The sequence below is a fragment of the Paramisgurnus dabryanus genome, chromosome 4, assembly GCF_030506205.2.
Source record: "Paramisgurnus dabryanus chromosome 4, PD_genome_1.1, whole genome shotgun sequence".
Taxonomy (NCBI): Eukaryota; Metazoa; Chordata; class Actinopteri; order Cypriniformes; family Cobitidae; genus Paramisgurnus; species Paramisgurnus dabryanus.
In genome coordinates this window covers 46,509,877-46,531,517 of record NC_133340.1, presented here as the reverse complement: position 1 = coordinate 46,531,517, position 21,641 = coordinate 46,509,877, and the positions used below count along the sequence as shown (strand labels likewise).

General features: G+C 38.2%; 1 protein-coding gene across 3 annotated transcripts in view; it reads right to left on the bottom strand.

Annotated features, from left to right (window-relative positions):
* Positions 1-21,641, bottom strand: part of bnc2 (basonuclin zinc finger protein 2) — a 437,581-nt gene that overhangs the window by 294,428 nt on the left and 121,512 nt on the right. For all 3 annotated transcript variants that reach the window (XM_065254835.2, XM_065254838.2, XM_065254836.2), the window contains exon 2: positions 10,392-10,581. The gene's annotated coding sequence lies outside the window, so the exon portion shown is untranslated. The remainder of the gene's footprint in view (positions 1-10,391; positions 10,582-21,641) is intronic.

Below are 21,641 nucleotides of genomic sequence, written 5' to 3'. Positions count from 1 at the left end.
TAGCGAATATTACTGAGAAAAAATGTTCTACTTCTTAGGAAAAATTTTCTCCCTGGATCCAGTCCCTCTTCAAAATGCACCCAGAGCTACAATGCTTTTCTGAAGTCAAGATGAACTCTTCCTCACTTTTTCTCACAAAAGATCTTCTGCATGTGTGTGTATATGTGTTATCATCCAAACACGCTGTGAAGTCTATGAACCTGATGAAACTTTATGTTGTTGTTTATGCTATGTTCTGTTGTCATTGTTTTGGGAGTGAGTCAGGTCATTACTGTATGAATAGCATGCACAGCCCGTGGGTATGATCACATTAAAAGAAAATGAAGTCAGACATGAGAAACTGTATGTCTCTTTACTTTCATACAGATTACATAAACATGCAATATTTGTTTTCAATTGTAAATAAAACATTTAAGACATTTCGGGCATTCTTTAGACATATGTATCATGTTTATGTGACGAGTATTCCCAAAGTATCATTTGATTTTTTTACACATTTTAAAAAAAAATTGTGGAGACAAAAGCACAAAGTTTGTTGTTATTATGAATGTACACGAATAAAAGTAGACCCTTTACAGTTTCGCATAATGTCTTATACTGCATTTACACCAGCCGCGGTAGAGGCGGCAAGCGCAGGTGATTTACATTTTAAGTCATGGCAAAGACGCGATTAGGCATCCTGTGGCGTGGTACACGCGGTCCCCGTGAATTGACCGTTGTCGCAGGAAACGCGCAAGTTGAGAAATCTGAACTTCGGCGGATTTCTGAGCAGCGTTAACCAATCAGGACCTTGCTGTAGTAGTGACGTGATTACAGGAAGCGAGCGGAGTAGCAGGGTCTCAGTGGAGTCGCAGAAGCCCCTCCCATGACGCGAATTTCCGCGTGAATGTCACGAATGACTAGAATTTCACACGCAAATGAAGCGAGTGAACTCAAATGTTCAAGCATCCAACTACGCGCAAATAGCACTTTTGCCGCCTCTTTCATGGATGGTGTAAACGCAGCATTAGACGTAAGTATATGATTTAAATGATGGAGTATTTTTGATTCCGCTTTGCTGAAAAAAAATCTGTGATACCACTCCTGCAGTTTTTCAACTCCAGGGTGATGTTGCCAGGGGGGGGCCAGTTTTATGACATTTTATAAAATACATTCGTTTATCATGAATTCTGTGTAATTAAACCTAAAAAAATAAGGCTACTAACCAGCAGCACTACTTTGTATAACTTAATATGTTTTGTTTAATTAAAATGTTAAATTTTAGAACAGTTTTTGTCATAAATTTTCTTTGGGGCGGGGCGCAAAGGAATGCACCGTACACAAGGGGGGCCGCACGCTGAAAAAGTTTGAGAACCACTGCTTTAGAGAGCTTTGCACCCAACCCCCAGACCGCAGCAGTTAAAAGTCTGAATGGGATTAATAATAATAAAAGTGATTAAAATTCACTTGAAGTTATCGTTCAGCTAGGAGTCTATGCCTATGAGACCATGCATGACTGTACCCTACCTGTCACCTAGTGTCATCAAAAGCTTGTTTTAGCTTGGGCATTTGCCTTCTTGAAAACTTTTAAGCCTTCTTGAACTCACCAATACATTTTGAGAAATATGAAACCAAACTCTAGCAAGCTTTTAAAACTTATTTAAAGTATCTGTCAATACTGTAACTGTACTGTGCATGTATCAAATGAACACACTCTATACATAATGGGTTAAATCACACACAGACACACGCATGCGCGCAAACACACACACACACACACACACACACACACACACACACACACACACATTAGCATATATATTTATAATATACTGATGTTATGGAGCTAAATCACTTACGATACAAGCCTTGTCACTGAGCACAAGAGGAAGTGTGACCCTTTGAAGCCTTAAACAGGTTATCAGGGTGTTTTGTTATTCATTTTTGTTTTTCTGTGTGACTGGCGTGCTATGGAACAACACAGCAGCCCAAGCAATCAGGAGGGTTCAGGAGCCTATTTCCGCCCCTGACCTGGAAAGCGCACATCAGCACCCGCACTTAAACTGACCGAAAGATTCCAACCTTAACATGCCGGTGGAGCGGTTGGGGAACTTTTTGTTTTGAATGGCAGGAAATCCCTGAGAATGTTTTCTGTACCCCTGGTGACAATCCGTTAAAGTGAGAGTGAGTAAGACAGAGAGAGAGGATCAGGTTTTGCTCCTTAGCACTCCCCTTCTTCTTGCCCCAAGTTTCTGGGAGAGGCAAGTAAACATGCCCTTAAACTCACAAAACCACACACACACACACAAATACAGTTACTTCTGCCAGATGTCTCTTTTTCTGGCAGATTTCCCATGATTTGCAGGACTGGCTGTGCTGCTGTGTGCTGGTAAGTTGGAATGCTAGTTCAAACGTGTGGAGGCGCCCAAACCATTAAAATTCTCTCTTCCTTTTTTAGTTTGTCTTTTACTTTCTCTACGTCCTATGGCCTTCTTAATATATAGTTTCTTTATGCAGTTTCTCCATCTAGTCCCACCAGTTTTCTAAGCTAAAAAACTGTATTAGCGACATCAGTAACTGGATGGCAAGTAACTTAATTTTGCTAATAGGATTTTGTTTCTGTCTCTTTGTCTCCTCCTTAAACCCGAGGACACTGAGACTAACAGACCCAAATCCTGCTGCCGTGAAGCTCTTTAAACCACTGATCATCTTAAGTCTGCCCTGGGACAACAAACTGTTTCTTTTAACTTTTAATTTAAATTATTACAACTTTTAATTCTTATAATTTTTTTATAATACAGTTCTCAATATATAGTATATCTTCTATAGAATCAGATAAGTCTGGTTCTCTTTCAAGGTTTTTTTTCTCCCAAGGACTTTTGTCCCCACTGGGTTTTCTCCTAGGAGTTGTTTTTTCAACCTCTTGGAAGTCAGCTAACATAAGCTTAACTTAGAACTATTTTACGTTACATGTGCATTACATAATTACTCCGCTTACTAGTACAGATTAATTTAGCCGCTGTACTTTGCTACTTTGTTGTCTTGTGATTTTTCAGTTTTATTTCTTGTTTTTATTAATGCAAAGCTGCTGTGGAACAATGGAAGAATTGTGAATTGAATAGTCACTAAAGATATAAACAAATTTAGTTGGGTTACAGTTACATCACACGACATGTTTCAGTGTTTGTCACTGTTTTTGAAAATGTTTTTTTTCACCAATACTGCCCTAACATAACCCAAAATCTAATTTTGCTTAAGTATAAGTGGTCCTGCGTTCCGTTATAGAAAAGCAGACTGAGTCTTAGAGTCTTTCACTGAGCAACCTCAGACCATGACTGTGGTACAGTAGTACAGAATGAGCTCTCAAAGCTTATTACAACACCATAACCAACAATCTGTATACCAGACATTTTACTCATTAAAGGTAGGGTAACACATTTTGAAAAATGCTAACGGTAGCCGCCTAGCAATGAAATCCCGATCCCACCCTCAAGTCAAATCGCTCTCCAAAGTCACGCCTCTTTCCAAACACATGAACACGCACAGATCAGACGGTCACGTCTCATGTCTCATTCACCAGTGAGAGAACTTTGCAGTACAAAGTGAATAACACTTCCAAAATAACCAACATAAACAACTGGTTTACATCAGAATTAGTTTAAGCACACGTTCGGTTTTGTAGACGTAGTAATATCGTTATGCTAATCCGGAAAACGAACACAAATATCATAAACAACACAACGTTTCATCAAAGTAGAATATCTGAATCCATCTCAATACAAACATATCGCGTACCTACCTTACCAAAATAAACAGTGCAACGACCCTTTCAGACCCTTTGCCTCCTGTAGCTGTTTGCATCTCGTGGTAAAGCAGTAAAGTTACAGATGTTAATTTGGATTTTTGCTCTTGCTGATCCAGGCAGTTTTTGCTGTTGTTGTTATAAAAGATGCATTTAGTTTTGTTGCTCCTGTGTAGGTTGTCAATTCAGCAGAAAAGTTTGCCATTGTCGCTGTTTACAGACAGAGCGCACGTGAACGCGCCGATGACGTATGGTATCTGCGTGGACTCGCTGCGCGGTGGGAATTCAAATTACGCTTACGTATGAGGGACATAAAAGGAAACATCCGTTCGGACCGAAATCTATGATTTGTTGAACATTTTTTGGTCCTACGCCTTTCACAGATGACATAAATTTTTACAAATACATTAAAACAACTTAACACAGTGATTGCTATCAGGATGTGAGGAGACTTTTAACCAGCATAACTAAAAATGTTTCAGGATCAAATCTGTTACCCTACCTTTAAGTTACTGAAAGAGTTGCTTCCAGAACACCTTTGCAACATTATTACCTCCTACCTATCTTTGGGGCATGTCTGAAAAAACTTTTGGTAACACCTTAGATTATGGCCCACAATGTACCACGAAATTAAACATACCTCTACAGTATGTACCCATAGGTATAAAGGAACATTATCACTTGGTGAACCAAATTCATAGTGGCTTAAACCAATTTGTCAAATCATGCACTCTTTTTGCAAAATGCACTCCTCACTAAAACACACATTTACCCTGCGATGCAATTGTTTTGTAAATGCTAAACACAGGCAGGCAAAAGTTAAACACAACACAGTTGTCATCAAGCAAACACAACAGCTAAAATTGTACACACTTTTTTCTTTTTTTCTTTAATAAATCAATGCTATTGGTAACCCTTTGCATATGTCTGTCTGTTTTACAAATATATTTATCAAATAAAAGTTATTAAAAAACAAAATCTTTTTGGATCTGCTCAAACTGTCAGTCACACCTCTTAACTCCGCCCCCTGATTGCGACGAGCTGAAGTTCCACAGCAGAGCAGCTGAACGTCTTGCAACGGTAAATAAATATCTTGTTGTTTGAGTACAATGCCGTCTCATTACGAAAGAAACACTAGTATGTATATAACGGCGCATGTTTTATAAATTTGAGCAGAGCCGGTTTAGACGAGATTGGGCGAGAGGGCAATCATGGAGGCACCAAGTGCTCCAAACTGTGACCAAAATGAGTTTTTGACACAGCGCGAGCAGTTTTCACTGCTGTTAACGCGTGTGCAGGGCAACCGTGACAACAATACAGAATGCAGGATCGGGTTTTACCGCTTATTACCGCATGACGCGTCTCAATCGTTTACCGATGGGTCTACGCAGCCCGGGTGAACCGCGAGAAGATGCGCCCGCGCGGGTTTAAAATGAAACATTGCAGAGATGAGAGATAGAGGAAACTTCTAGCCTACATTAACACCAAAAACATTACAGATTAGAAACGCACAGTTAAGGAAAACTGTGGATATCATAGAAGACGAGAAACTTGTAAAGGATACAAGTATGTATATTTCCCTGCCACTCATCTCATATGCTATATGGATATGTATTTATCTTATGCCTAGAATTAGCCAAGAGCGCTGTATGCTTCTTTAGTTCATAACTTTTTATTCTGAAATCAACCGCACAAATTTAAGTCTGTTTAGTATTTTTCAGTAATGCAGGGGAAATGTGAATAATTGCAGGCTGATTTAAGGTGTGCTCAAAATTTTCTGCTTGCGCTTTTAACATTTTCTGTCAGGGGCTACAGTGCTCCAAATCACCAAAAAGTTAGCCCTGAATGACTAGAAATTTTTTTTATACATTTTCATTGCTGGCTTATTTAAGGAAAGTGTAGTTCACGAGAAAGAACAACCAACCTAAGTGCACCTTCAAGAGACCAACGTTCCTGGTCCTCAGCACAGTTTTTGCCAGGTAGACAGATACATGTTGGATATGCTAATGGTATGGCTTATAGACAGTGTTGGGCAAGTTACTTCCAAAGCGTAATACATTATATATTACAAATTACTGTCCTTTGAAAGTAATTAGTTACATTACAATATTACATACTCTGAACTGTAATGAGTTACACTACTTTCATCAAAATAACAGAAGTATGACGTAGCATTATAAAATGTTAAAATGTAGTTTATCGATGCTTATAAATCTAGAAGTTATGTGTTGGCCCTTGAGCTTTGAATAGGCACTGTGAAGACTTATGGCAAAATACAGTAACAATCACTGTCAGAATCATAAACATAGACAAATTATCTGGTAAAAGTCTGGTAAATTATGGTACACATACCAAACACAATAGAGCAAGAGCCCACTATAATGCAACCTATAGACTTATAACATGGCAAGACACGCAACCTCTTTTCATTTCTATTCTTCACTTTTGATTCAGATTCACAGCAGAACCTGGCATGCACTGGGTTGACACAACTTATCAAAAAGTGCTATTGGAGGATCAGGCCTCAAGGAATACAGCTCATTTCAGTACAATATAAGGATTACATGTAGACTAACATATAAAACATAGACAAACAGAGGAACACTGCTTTTTGCCAAAAAATGAATATAGGTTCCTATACAAAGGCTGGTAAAAACTTTAAACAGTCATGTTTAAATGTACTATTTAGATAACCATGTTTAAGTCTACACTACGTTGTAGTTTTGGTTGCTGTTTGTTATAAAACTGTAGATAGCATAGTAATAGCCTAGCAATCTATTATGTATATGGACTGTAACCATAGCAACGTTAACTTACCTTGTCATTGCTGGTGTGATATGGATTTTACTGGCAAGATTTCTAAAAGTCTCTTTACTTCTGAGGTTCAAGCAGCATGGGAGACCAATCGAAACTTTCTGTTGCTTTTACTTAGTGCTCTCATTCGCAGTATTATGCGTGTGCGACGCTACCGGACCTGATTGCGACCACTTTAGTCAATGCTTATACAGCCGCGGACTTCCCAGATTCGGCTCTTTAAGAAACGCGTCTATATTTAACGCGCACCGCGTCCAAATCGCATTTTAAATACAAAATTAAAGTAAAAATGAACATGCTGCATACAGCACCTGGAAACGGCCATACGCTGTGTCCCAAATCGCCTACTTCCATTCTATATAGTAGGCAAATAGTACGAGAAGTAGTGCTTTTTGCCTACTATATAGTATGGAAGTATGCGGTTTGGGACGCAGCCTATTTTACCCGCAGATTTTTCCTGTGTGGATGCTGGTCGCGCGCATTGATCAAAAATAAAAAAATAAAAATAACACGTCTATTTTTGAAATGCATTGTTGTAACGTGCGTGTTACTGAGACTGTAACGAGAAAAATATTACCAAAATTTTATTAGTAATGCGTTATATTACTGCGTTACAGCAAAATCTAATATATTACTGTAATATATTTTGTAATGTGTTACTCTCAACACTGCTTATAGAATAGTATTTTACTATATTATTTTGATCTTAAATTTCATATTTCCCCTCTTCTCAATGACATACATAAACATGTTCACCAAATAATAAAAATTAGCTCATAAAACCAAAAAGAATAGCTTTTTTCCTCAAACATATTTTTATTTAACTTTATGTATGCAAAGCAGAGGGAAAAAATGAAAATTAATATATTACATAATTAAATAAGAGGGAGTACACAAGAGCAGTTCACAAACACATGACTACAAATAGGCCTACTACAGACAAACACCCAGGAGGCAAATTGTTAAAGCCAACTTAGAAGGCCAGATATCCTTATAATGCCAAGCTATCATAAAATGTCATTTTCATTCATTAATAGGGAATTTTTCAATCATTAAATATATTTAAATATATATAAAATATAAATATATATTCAATAAATATAAAGTTTTTAAGACGATTATTATGTGCTATTTATTTGGAGGGGGTTCCCTTTTCAGTTTCAGCACATGCCCCTCAAAAGGTCTGTGCACGGCCCTGCTTGCAGTACTTACAGTAAACAATTCACTATATTCACTGAACCAAACTTGTGATTACAGTAATAGACATTTTAACAGTATTTGTCAAGTGTGTTGTTATATACAATAAACATTATTTTTCTGTAAACATATGTCCTTAATGTTGTGTTTTCCATTTGAATGAATGCTTTGCAGTGTTTTATATTATAGACTCATGTGTGTATGATTTAAAAGCTTAGTTTGGATTTGAGAACAGATGAAATGGTTTTGAAGAAATTGTTCGATTTTGCTAGAAGTGTTAGGGGTTTTCTGTATTAGTTTGACAATTTGGATTTGTGTTTAAGGCTTTGAGAAAATTAGTGATGGTTTCAAAAAAATTTGTTTTAGCGATTCAGAAAAACTGTAAAATCCGTGCTCTCTCCCTTAGTGAACTCCATTCAGAAACACGTCACAAAATTAATACCTATAACTTCCTTCCTTAACAATCCTTGTCAGACAAACAGGCCTGAAAATGGCATAACTGGGAGGAGGGGGGCCTTTTAATTCCTTGGGGGACTCCACCGAGGGGCAACCTTCCGATCTCTCTGATGAAGCCAATACGCTAGAGGCAGGCTCCAAATGGGAGTCAATTCCCATAGACCTCCATGTTAAAATGGCCAAATTTACAGTAGAAAATAATGTTTACAGCCTGGTACAAAAAGGGTTTTTGGTCTGTATAGCTAATTTTGCCCTTCATGACAACTGTGAGGGGGGGTAATTTTTTTTGTAACTCATCCGTTTAAATTATATCAAGCCTTAAAGTTCTGCATAATTAAGGGCGTGGCCACTTGAGTGACGGTTGAACAGCCACTGCTGTCACTGAAGTCGAGCCAGGCGGGCGAGGTTTCAGCAACCAGTCACCTCAGCTTCACCCAAGTCCCGCCTCTTTACCCATGTTCAGATATCTGCGAGTGATATCTGCGAGTGAAACCTATGGGTGACGTCACAAACACTACGTCCATCTTTTTAACAGTCTATGGGCTCCACACTATACCTTTTTGTGACCGATTTCCTGCTTTTTTATTACTGCTACCTATATTATTGCCTGTATAAGGCCTTGACAGATTTGACTTTCACTATTACAGTTTTTTCAATCGCTAACAAGCGCTTACCCATACTTCAAATAATTTTTCTAAACACTTAACACAGAGTTCCACCTACAAAACACAATTGGCCAAATGCATAATTTTCTTCTCAAAAACACATTTTGTTAAATAAATACTAACTCTTCATTTCAAAATAGAACAAATCTTTCTCTGCACATAATAACTTAAAATGAAATTATTCTTTCAAAGAATAACACTTCTTTTCACTTCACAAGGTGCATGCAGTCAATCAAAGTACACCAGGTTTCTAAATATTGGCTATTGTTGACATTACAAAAACTGCATAGACTTTTATGTTTCAGTTTTACAGGTATTTGCATGCAAAACATGCAATCCACCATTTTTACGCTTAATGTCTTGGTTGGGAACTGTGTGTCCACATGTACAGCAATGTTCACATTCAAAAGCATTTCAGTAAAAAGCAGTTTTTCACCTTACTCTTTACTACAGGAGGTAAAGTAGAAACACAATATGATAGAACAGAAAACGTTTTACAGTATTGATCTTGATCGTTTTTGAGGAGCTTTCCTCTTCCCCCAGAGGGTGGAAGACGTTGCATTCTTTAGAGGGACAACATTTTTACATATGCATTACTGTATGACCTTATTGACATGTCAAGTGAGTATAGAAACAATCCATATAAAATGCAATACTTACCTGTTGGTTTGTTGAAAGATGCGTATAATGGAGGCAACCTCCTAAAATTGGGCTGCACTCTTTTACCAGCCTCTCTTACTGAAATCAGTGAATTTCATCACTGACCACTGTTTTTGCAGCCCTTGGAATGCCACCACCATGCATTCTTACACCTCTACATTGCCCTCTCCTTGGGCCTGCTCTTCTACCTGGCCCTGCTCCTCTCACCGCTCCTGCACCTCTCACTGTATCTCTCACTGCACCTGCATCTCTCACTGCACCTCTCACTGGGCCTGCTCTTCTCCATGTGCCCCTTGCTTTTATTCTTCCTCGTCCAGACATTACAGTGTTTGTCTGTTTCTGTTTTCAAAAACATCACTCCTCAAAGTCCTCCTTTTACTGTATAAGTATCAATGTAAAAGAAAAACTAACCTAAGCCAGACTGGAATCAGCTGTGGTTGGCCAAATTTACCCAATATAAAGGTTTTTATACTGTATCTATGGTTTGGAATATTGTTTTTGCTATTGTGGGATGTTGTGTGTAAGCATTTGTAAATACTACAAAAACAATCCATAATTTTGGTGGGAGGTATAGCTTGTCTGTTAAGAAAATGTAAGCATTGTGGAAATGTGTTTACTTGACTGCATATTGTGTGAAAACGACATGAAATGAATGAATTGTATGGCCACAAAAGACCGATGCTGTGCTAATTGTGTTTAGAGTTTTGAAAATGTGACAACTGATTGGACAAATGCTTGTTAGCGACTGAAAAAAACTGTAAATTCCCCAACAATCTTAATAAGCCTGATAATCATGAATTAACTCTGTTATCACTTACCTAATCTCAGGCGCAGTGGAATTCAGCGACATAGGAGGTGTTTTCTTGATTGATGTTTCTGCCCGCAAGGGTTCTTTCAGTCACTTTGTTTTTGCCGGAGACAGCAACCCGGATAGAAGACAGTCCTGATGTTCACTATCATGAATAAAGTCAGATTTATCTTCGCAGTTTGCTTTTGTGTCTTCTTTACCTGTGATAATGACAACATTATTAGCTTATTATTGTGATTTGCATTTAAAGAACAAATGCTTATTTATATTCACAAAACTGTTCATAAAATCTGATATAGCGTTTATAATAGTTGGTTGCACTATATTTACTATTTTGGGCAAAACCTCTATTGCAAACCTCCATTTAACTAAATAAAATCACTTTCACTTTGAAAATTATGCGCTGTTATGGTACAACCAATTGGTTTGTTTACATAAGACTCTGTCTACGTACGTCTATACTACAGTGCAACCCTGGAGTACTCAAACTAAAACAAGGTCTACAGGGTTTACAAACGACTCGGGTAAAAAATGCTGGAGTAGTCTAAATGAAAGGAAACACATTAAAAAGAAAACACATTAATGTAAACAGGGCCTAAGTTTAAGTTGAAGGACTGAAATAACTGAACAAAGTATTATGAGACTTTTGCCATTATTATGATTTTAAGCAACTCAAAAAAGCACAAATGTCAGTGCAGGTCAAAACTTCCCCAGGGTTCCAAAACCTCAAACTCCTCAGAGGGTTAAGCTGGGGGTAAAAAATGGGTAAGAAAATGAAAAATTACAAATTAAATTATTTTATAACTAGATGGTATCTGTACCTATGGTAACATTAGGCTACATGATATGTATGATTTACTGTACTATCAATATATGGGGAAAATTGAGAAATTATGTAGGCTATATAGATTTTTTTATGATTTTATTTTATTTATTTATATTTGCTTCTTAACCTGATGAAAGTGTATTGTACATTTCTTGTGTCTTTTTTGAAAACACCCATTAAACATTCACAGTGCTGGAGGAAAATGTAAGTGAAACATATACTAATTACTAAGCTGGTAAAGTCCACTTTATAAAATTAGTTTAAAGGTATGGTTTAGTGCAACTGTGATTAATTAAAAGACACTCAAACATTTTAAGATTGCTGTCCTTAAGAAGCATCAGCTCTTATGAACCATGCTCTCCATAGGGCTGAAAAGGGATACAAAACAATTTTTAATAGTTTAGACATCCATCAATTTACAGTTTAATACTGCAGCTACCCTTCCTAGAAGTGGGTGCACAGCCAAGATGAATTCTAACACAGAATACTCAATGAACTAAACAATAACCCATTAGTAACAGCAAAAGGCTTAAAGACATCATTGGAACTGGCACACATCTACCATATGTAAATCTTTGAACAGGCACAGTGTATATGGCAGACACACACTCTTAGAACGAATGTGTTAAAAACAACACATTAGTCTTGTTCTGGGACAACACACTAAATGTGTTGTCCCAGAATCCACCCATCTCTGTGTTATTATTGAAACAACACATTTTGTGTTACTTTTAACACAACTTGTGTTATATTTTAACACAAAATAACACATAATGTGTTAAAAGCTAAACGCACAAAGATCTTGCACTATACCACAGATGTGTACATCCTTTCTAAGATTGCAGCTTACCAACAGTAAGCATCATCCCAACAGTGATGTATGGTGGAGGAAACATCATGATTTGGGCATGCTTTGCTGCCTCAGGGCCTGGACCACTTGCCATCATTGAGCAGAAAATGAATTCCCAATTTTAATAATATATCCTACAGGAAAACAAAATGCGCCATTTGCAGTGGCCTAGTCAAACCCCAGACCTTAACCTGTGGAATGACCTCAAGAGAGCAGTTCACACCAGAAATTCTACAAATTTATCTGAGTTGAACCGGTTTTGTAAAGTGGAATGGGCAAAAATTACTTCTGAACGATGCATGTTTGTAAAACATTTTCTAAAACTGCTTTTTGAGATTAAATTGATAATGTATCCATACTTTTTCAGCAATTAAAACCCTACTGACCATAAAACCCTAAACATTTCAATAAATAAACATCGATCTTAAACTGGTCTTCCTCCGCTTATAGTTTTTCTGCTTACAAATTCCATCATGTAAATAGGGAACCCGCAATGGCGCAAACGCATCTGGCTTTTAAAGGGGATGGGAAATGAGACTCTTATTGGTTTAAATGCACGTTATGCCCATTACTCATACCAAGAATAGGAACAATCATTTTAGACCGTAAGCCAGACACACAGACCAATTTTCCCATCATTAAACTAGCAAAAATGGATTCGGTCCTTAGTGTTTGCACCAGGAAGAAGGTATACTTTTCGAGTTTAGCTTGTGATGACTTTTTGTGATGATGCTTTTACGGAATGAGTTTTGAAGCATATGTGATAAGTGAATTGGTGAATTGTGTTTACAATGTGTGTGTGTTTTGGAATGACATAAGGATATTGATTTTTGTGCTACAGAAACCAGTTTCTGTGTTTTAGCAATTGAGCATTTTTTTAAATGAAGGTTTTTATAGCGAAGGGTAAACAAAATGTAAACACACATGGCCCTGTGTGAAAAAGTGCTTGCCCCCTAAACCAAATACCTGGTTGGGCCACCCTAAGCAGCAACAACTGCAATCAAGCGTTTGCGATAACTTACAATGAGTCTGTTACAGCGCTGTGGAGAAATTTTGGTCCACTCATTTTTTGCAGAATTGTTGTAATTTTGCCACATTGGAGGGTTTTCACGCATGAACTGCCTTTTTAAGGTCATGCCACAGCATCTCAATAGGATTAAGGTCAGGACTTTGACTAGGCCACTTCAGCCATTCAGACGTGGACTTGGTGGTGTGTTTTGGATCATTGCCCTGCTGCAGAACCAAAGTTCGCTTCAGCTTAAGGTTACAAACAGATGGCCAGACATTGAAATTCAGGATTATTTGGTAGACAGCATAATTTATGGTTCTATTTATCACAGCAAGTCTTCCAGGTCCTGAATCAGCAAAACAGCCCCAAACCATCACACTACCACCATCATATTTTTACTGTCGGTACAATGTTCTTTTTCTGAAATGGTGTGTTACTTTTATGCCAGGTGTAATGGGACACACACCTTTCAAAAAGTTCATCTTTACCTTGTCAGTCCACAGAATATTTCCCAAAAGTCTTGGGGATCATCAAGATGTTTTCTGGTAAAACTAAGACAAGCCTTTATGTTCTTTTGTTCAGCAGCGGTTTTCGTTTTGGAACTCTGACATGCAGGCCAGTTATGTCCAGTCTCTTTCTTATTGAGTCATGAACACTGACCTTAACTAGGGCAAGTGAGGCCTGCAAGTTCTTTGGATGTTGTTGTGAGGTCTTTTGTGACCTCTTGGGTGAGTTGTCGGTGTGCTCTTGGGGTACTTTTGGTCGACCGGCTACTCCTGTGAAGGTTCACCACTGTTCCATGTTTTCGCCAATTGTGGAAAATGGCCGTCACTGTGGTTCGCTTAAGTCCCAAAGCTTTGGAAATGGCTTTATAACCTTTTCCAGACTAATATCTAAACTACTTTCTCATTTTTTTTCTGAATCTCTTGGTCTTTTGGTCTACTTCACTTTGTCAGGCAGGTGCAATTTAAGTAATTTCTTGATTGCTAACAGGTGTTGCATTCATCAGGCAGGGGTTCCCAACCCTGTTCCTGGAGATCAACCCTCCTGCATACTCCAATTTTAAGGTAGCCCTGAAATGCTTGATTTGCCAGGTTCAGGTGTGTTTGATTGTGGTTGGAGCTGAACTCTGCAGGACAGTAGATCTCTAGGAACAGGGTTGGGCAGGATGGGTTAGGATTTTGTTTTCCCTTTATAATAAAAAATATTCATTTAAAAACTACATGTTGTGTTTACTTGTGTTATCGTTGATTAATATTTAAATTAGTTTCAAGATCTGAAACAGTAAAGTGTGACAAACATGTAAAATTAAGAAGGGGGCCAACACTTTTTTAGACCACTGTATAACACCACTTATGGTTTCTCTGTGATCACCATCTTTTAGTGCTATTTTGCACCAATATTTTAGAGAGTGTATTTACAGTAATTGTTATACTGTATATGATCCTGTTAGAATCTTGTCTTGTCTAATGCTGTGTAAACTAAAAGTTTTTTTTACATCTTATAAGATTTTCAAAATGTGATAGACCACAAACATGAGGATAACAAATCCTAGATTTAACCGTTTTGCACCTATAGTGTTTGGTGTGCCATAATGTGTCAAAGACAGCACACCATACACAAACAGATTTTCAACCAGAGTCTTGAAACACAGAAAATCTCGCAAAATCTCCAGAATAAGCATTGCGGATGATATGCAGGAAGAAATTTCAATGATAGTGTTTGGAATTTTTCACAGAAAATTCAAGGGACAAAAGTAAAGGGTTTGGGTGAAGACATCAATCTCAAGAGCCTACATTACTGTGACACTCATAGGGCCGGCCCGTCCAACAGGCATACAGGCGACTGCCTGGGGCCCTGCAACAAGACGAGGGCCCTCCATGCATAAAAATTATTTAGTCATTGCACAAATCTCATAGACGCGATCAGCAGGCATTTCGCGCTACATGTGGAGGGACCATATTGATTAAAATAGAGATCACAAGGACGGTAGATGAAAAAAACACAGGGATTTAACAACAGGATAAATTCCCCACACAACAATCTATAGTAAAATGATAATAAATACAAAACATTAGTATAAGTAAAGACATAAAACATTACAAAATAAGAACAGAGTGGGCTAATTTGCAGGTGTGTCTCATTGCACATGCTTGGAAATTAAACGTTTTGGATTATTGGTAATGTAGTATCGTATAACAATGCAATGTTTACTTTGCATCTTTCAATTAAAATAAAAACAAGACTTATTTGAGTGGGGTTGTGGTGGTAGGCTTTGGCAAACTATGGCATTAAAATGATACCTTTTAGGATCTGAAGAGAACGTATTTTCTGCTTTAAATTGTTTAATGCATATGCTAATTTAAAAACATAAGAAAAATGTCTATCACCCTTTCTTAACTAACCCAGATGAAAAAATACTATTATACTATATAATTTACTGTAGTAAACTGTATAGTTAGATTCTTAGATACAAAAAATATACTATATTAGGGATCAAAAATAGTATACAGAATACTGTATCACCCTACTGTATAGTATATATTTTGTATTAATATCCCTGATATTTGTATTGCTACATAAAGTACTGTAGTTCTGTTGCACTACGGCTGTTGCACTAACAACATTGCTTAATATGTTGCACTTAATAAAAACATTTACACTTACAGTAAATATATACATTTTCATTTTTGTCTGTTTTAATTTTACTTGTCAAATTGCATTGCTATGAAATTTTTTACACCAGTGGGGCCCAATTTCAAGGTCTCGCCTATGGCCCCATAACCCCAAGGGCCGGCCCTGGACACTCATCAGAATACTTCCTTTGACACGTTTTCTGAAAAGGCCTTAATCTGTTACATTAGTACTTAGAAAAGAAGTCTACTGCCAAATATATTATTTTGTAAGAGATGTAGAACATCAGGGAAACAAATTTAAAATTATGAATAAAATAAATCCATTGTTATAAATCCATTGCATGGTTAGTCAAGACTAAATAGGAATTTAAACATGAATGCATTCTTAATCTCTTTACTTCACCTTCACGGCGCTTGTCTTTCCTGCTCTGGGCGGATAGCTTTAAACCATATCACAATGAAGACGTATGTAGGCACGTCAACTGCATGCGGAGCTGCATAATTTTAAATGGGTCTCGCGGCACAATAATGTCACTCGCCAGCTGGTCTGTGCGGCACTGCAGGAAGTTAAGAACAACAAGTGGTGCGAGGCCCTACGCAGCTTGTGTAGCCTGCGTATAGGGAGGATCGGCTCTGAGGTTCGGACACTCTTAAAAAACGTCACACCAAAGGAAAATCTGATAAGAACACAGCTAGGATTGTCGGAAGAGGGGAAATCACCCAAAAATCAAGAAAATTTTATTTTACAGTACGTGTACTTACCTTGTACATATATGGTAAATAAGTTGTACTTACAGACAAATGTGTGGTACTTACTTTTAGGTATCTACATGGTAATGAACTGGTATCATTACTGTACTTACCAGTGGTACATACTTGGTAGTTATTATGTAATTCTAGATAGGTAATAGATAATAACAGATACATACTTATAGTGTAGGTATACTGTAACTAACGATAAACATGACTGTACTTACAAATAAATGTACAATATAAGTATTTAGATTTTACAGGCAAGTTAGGGTAGATTACTTATTTATAGTGGGTATTTATAGTGTACATATATAATAACTAATATCAAACACTACTGTTCTTACAAATTGTACATACACAATAAGTGTGTACTAGTGAATGTACCCAGTAGTTATTCATGTCATAGTCCATGGTTAGGTTTGCCTCACAGTGACAGTCCTGTTTCCATGCAGTTACCATAGACGTACTAGTGAATGTATCCAGTAGTTAATGCGTATGATAGTCAAAGGTTGGGTTTGTCTCACAGTGACATGTATATAATGCCATATCTTAGTAGGTGGTTCCTATGTAATAACTATGTAAAAGGCAACACTTTATTTTACAGTCCTGTTTCCATGCAGTAACCATAGAAGTACTAGTGAATGTATACAGTAGTTAATGCGTATGATAGTCAATGGTTAGGTTTGCCTCACAGTGACATGTATATGATGCCATATCTTAGGTGGTGGGTCCTATGTAATAACTGTAAAAAGCAACACTTTATTTTACAGTCCTGTTTTCATGTAGTTACCATAGACGTACTAGTGAATGTACCCAGTAGTTAATGCATATGATAGTCAATGGTTGGGTTTGCCTCACAGTGACATGTATATGATGCTATATCTTAGGTGGTAGGTCCTATGTAATAACTGTGTAAAAAGAACACTTTATTTTTCAGTCCTGTTTCCATGCAGTTACCATAAACGTACTAATGAATGTACCCAGTAGTTAATGCATACGGTTATTTAATGCTTGGGCTATGTTTACACGTGGGCGGCTATTTTCATAAACGGACATTTCAACCTCTCCGGTTTTAAAAATAATATTGTGCACACATGTCAGTTTTCAGAAAAGTGTTTATTTACACGTACCCGTGCATATTTGCCGTCAAGAGACGCTCAAGCCCACGTAAGCCAATCACCGGCAGCGCTGGTGGTGACGTGAACTGGTTCTTCATGTTGGAGGGAGGAGTTGTTGCAGTAGGTGATTGATGACGTCAACGTACAGCGAGAGCGAGTTGAGGAATCACACGTAGAGGTCTAATTTCGAATCGCTCTCGCGGTACTTTGCCATCATCCGTTGCAGCGCCGCATGAAGTCAAACACGCGCAAGATTGCTGACCTCCGAGCACTCGTCTCTGCTCCTCGACATAATGGAGCAGCTGTATTTGCAAATACAAACACACGAAACGAGTTTGCAGGAAAAAAAATGTGATCTTGGAAGCGTTCAGAGTAGCAGTTACATGTAAACATAGGTCGCACTTTTGACGTAGGTGCGAGCTCTGGCGCATACTCTGTGACGTTGCCTGGTTAAACATCCGTTTGTCTCAGTTTAGATGCAACCGTGCAACAGAAGAGTTTCAAGATCTCCACTCTGGCCAGAGTTTTTAGAAACAATCGGTTTCAGAGGCGAGTTCTCCATTTGCGTGTAAACGAGGGGCACAAACGAAGGTAAATCTCTCAGTTTTTAAAAATAACCATGTACATGTAAACAGAGCCTTGGTTTAAAGGACAAAGATACTGAGTACCAAAATAGCACATCAGGAATGTTTGTTCTTAGTTATCATATACGTATGGTATATAACTTAATACGATAAGTATAACTTAACCTTGCCTGCAGGTACCACACACATCAGTAGTGTTTCTCGTTAGTTACAGTATACATACACCATATGTGCCGGTCATTAATTTATGGCCTACAGGTACCACACCCTTATCATGTATATACAATTTGTAAGTACAGTAGTGTTTGATATAAGTTATCATATATGTACACTATAAATACCCACTATAAATAAGTAATTTACCCTAACTTGCCTGTAAATTCTAAATACTTATATTGTACATTTATTTGTAAGTAAAGTAATGTTTCTCGTTAGTTACAGTATACCTACACCATAAGTATGTATCTGTTATTTACCAGTACTTATCTAGAGTTACATAATAACTACAATGTATGTGACTCATAAGTCATTTTTTGCAGTGGATCAAAAAGATACTTAGAAAGATACTTCTTTCTTAAGAAGAAAAAAATTACTTGTTTCAAGATTTCCTTCTTTTCATCCTATTGGCAGATATTTTTGCTTCTTTTAAGCACAAATTTACTTAAAGTTGATATTTTTTGTCTAAAAACTAGACTTAATTTCTAAGGTCATTTTGCTCGACAAGAAAAAGCATTTTAATTTAAGAATATTTAGATTTTAGTACTGAAAACAAGATAAAAATACTAAGTAAGAGTCATTTTTTTGCAGTGGGGAGTCAGCTTACATTGGCTTGACATAGAACTATCTTTTATACGTTACATTTATTACTACTCTCGCTAGTATGGTTTAAACACAGTTGAGTACACCGATTTATTTTTTCTTGCTTTTATAATTGTAAAGCTGCTTTGAAACAATTAACAATTGTGAAAAGTGCTATATAAATAAAATTTAATTAAATATTTGTGAAGCTTTTATACTCTTTGATAAAAGTGAGTTTCCAGCATATGATGTAGGACGTAGCATACGATGCGAGAGAAAAAAAAGTTAAGGATGGATGGAATTTTTTGGGCTTCAAAATCAGTAGCACCATTTCATTACAAACCTTGGATGAGCAAGAACTCAGATTTTGTTTGACTGAAAGATAATAGTCACGTACATCTCGGATGGCTTGAGGGTGAGTAAATCATATTTTTTTACTGAACTATCCCTTTAATGGCATTAAACTGGATAGTTACTTATTTTAAATTCTGGTTATTATTTATGTGACCAGTGGACAAATGGACAATAATACTAAGTTCAAGACAAGGTGGTCATTCAAAACCAATTGTCTTTTGGTTTTCAAAAAACGCCATGCCCGCTTCTGAGGCTTTATATTTATGGCCAAAATAAAGTCTAATTACATAAAGTAAAAAAAGATGTTAAAGATTCATGTAATCTAAAATTCGTAGAACTATGTGTCACAATAGGAACCAGGAAGAAGACTGAAGGTAAGCAAAATAGTTACTTTATTGTAACACACACGGAGGCAGAGAATAAACAGTTGAATAATTGGTAATAGGTAGTTCATGAGAGCACTTAGCTGAATGGATAATAATGTCTCTTTTGCAGGTGAAGGATGCTGGATATGCATAAGGGATCGGATGAAGATCACAGGATTTCCAGGTAAGTGAAGCGGGTGAGTCTAGCGTTCAGTGATGAGACCAGATGAGGACTGAATGTGCAGGTGAGGTATTTAAAAGGATATGGTGATGGGACACAGGTGGTGGTGATTAGTATTCGGGGAATGGGAAAGAGTGGGAGGAGTGAATGATGACGTGGATGGTGATTGTGATGGGATCCTGACAGTACCTCCTCCTCCCAAGGCGGCTCTTGACGACTGTAGAGATGTGTGAACATGGCGACAAGGTCTCCCTCGAGATCTGGGAGCCAGACGGTCAGGGTGATCGGCGTGAAACTGATTAAGTAGTGTGGGATCTAAGATGTCCCCGAACGTTCCTTTGGGCCCCAGTCCTCCCCGTCCATGAGATATTCTAGGCAAGTACCTCGCCACCGAGAGTCGAGAATGTCACGTACCCTGTAGATGGGTTCTTCTTCAATGGGAGGAGAAGGCACCGTATCGGTGATGGGATCTGTGGAAGGAGGAGAAACATGATCAATGAAATGTTTTAAGGGAAACATGAAATGAAGGTGAGATCCTGTATTCCGGTGTTAGGTCGAGTCTGTAGGTGACCTCGTTCAGCTGCCTCGGCACAATGAAGGGACCGATGTATCTGGGACTCAGGTTACGGAAGGGTAGGCGAAGGCGGATGTCACGAGTGGAGAGCCAAACCTTCTGACCGGGTTGTAATTCGGGTGGATTGGAGTGGTGATGGTTGGTTTGGTCTTGATGTCTTCTGACTGCTTGTTGGAGATACACATAAGCTGAGTCCCAAACCCCCTCGCTCTGATGGAACCAGTAATCAACAGCCGGAACTGCGGATGGCTCGCCAGACTAGGGGAAAAGAGGAGGTTGATTACCAAGAGTGCACTGGAACAGGGTGAGTCCTGTGGTAGATTGAGGTAGGGAGATCTGGGCATATCCTGTTCAAGGGAGATAGCGGCTCCAGCTGTCTTGGTACTGATGGCAGTAGGTACGGAGGTAACAACTGATTTCCTGAATTTTACGCTCAGTCTTGCCATTGATTTGAGGATGATACCCAGAGGATAAACTGATGCTGACTCCTAGGATTTTGAAAAGGCTCGCCAAACTTTTGAGATAAACTGTGGCCCTCGATCTGAGACAATATCTTTGGGGATACCAAAGTTGCAGAATAAGTAAAAGGGCCTCAGCAGTCTTGAAGGCAGTAGGGGGTTTGGGTAGAGGTAAAAGTTTACAGCCGTTGGAGAATCTATCAACTACGACTAGAACACAGGTGTAGTTTTGGGATCTGGGTAGGTCAGTCATAAAATCGACTCCTACATGAGACCATGGACGTTGAGGAATAGGAAGGGGTACTAATTTACCTACAGGAAGTTTTCTAGGGGTGTTGGTGGTGGTGCAGACTGAGCAACCTCGCACATACCGGGAGACGTCTTGGGAGATGGTAGCCCACCAGTACCGTTAACTGAGGAGTGAGAGGGTTCGCCTACTACCTGGATGTCCTGAGCCCGGAGTGGAGTGAGCGGCATCCAAAAGTTCTTTGTGGATGTGTACTGGTAAAAAGGTTAGGTTAGCTGGGACTTCTGGCGGAGTGGGGTTGTTGAGGTTCTCTTGAGTTATTAGTTAATTAATGTCCCAGATAATTGGGCTGACGAACATGGCTGGAGGGAGTATAGGTTCTGGTTGGAGATCCTCTGAAGTGGAACTGTGAAGACGTGAAAGAGGGTCTTCTTTGAGGTTCTTACTTCGGGTCTGTAGGTTACAGTGAAATTAAATCGAGTGAAGAACAGGAACCAACGAGCTTGG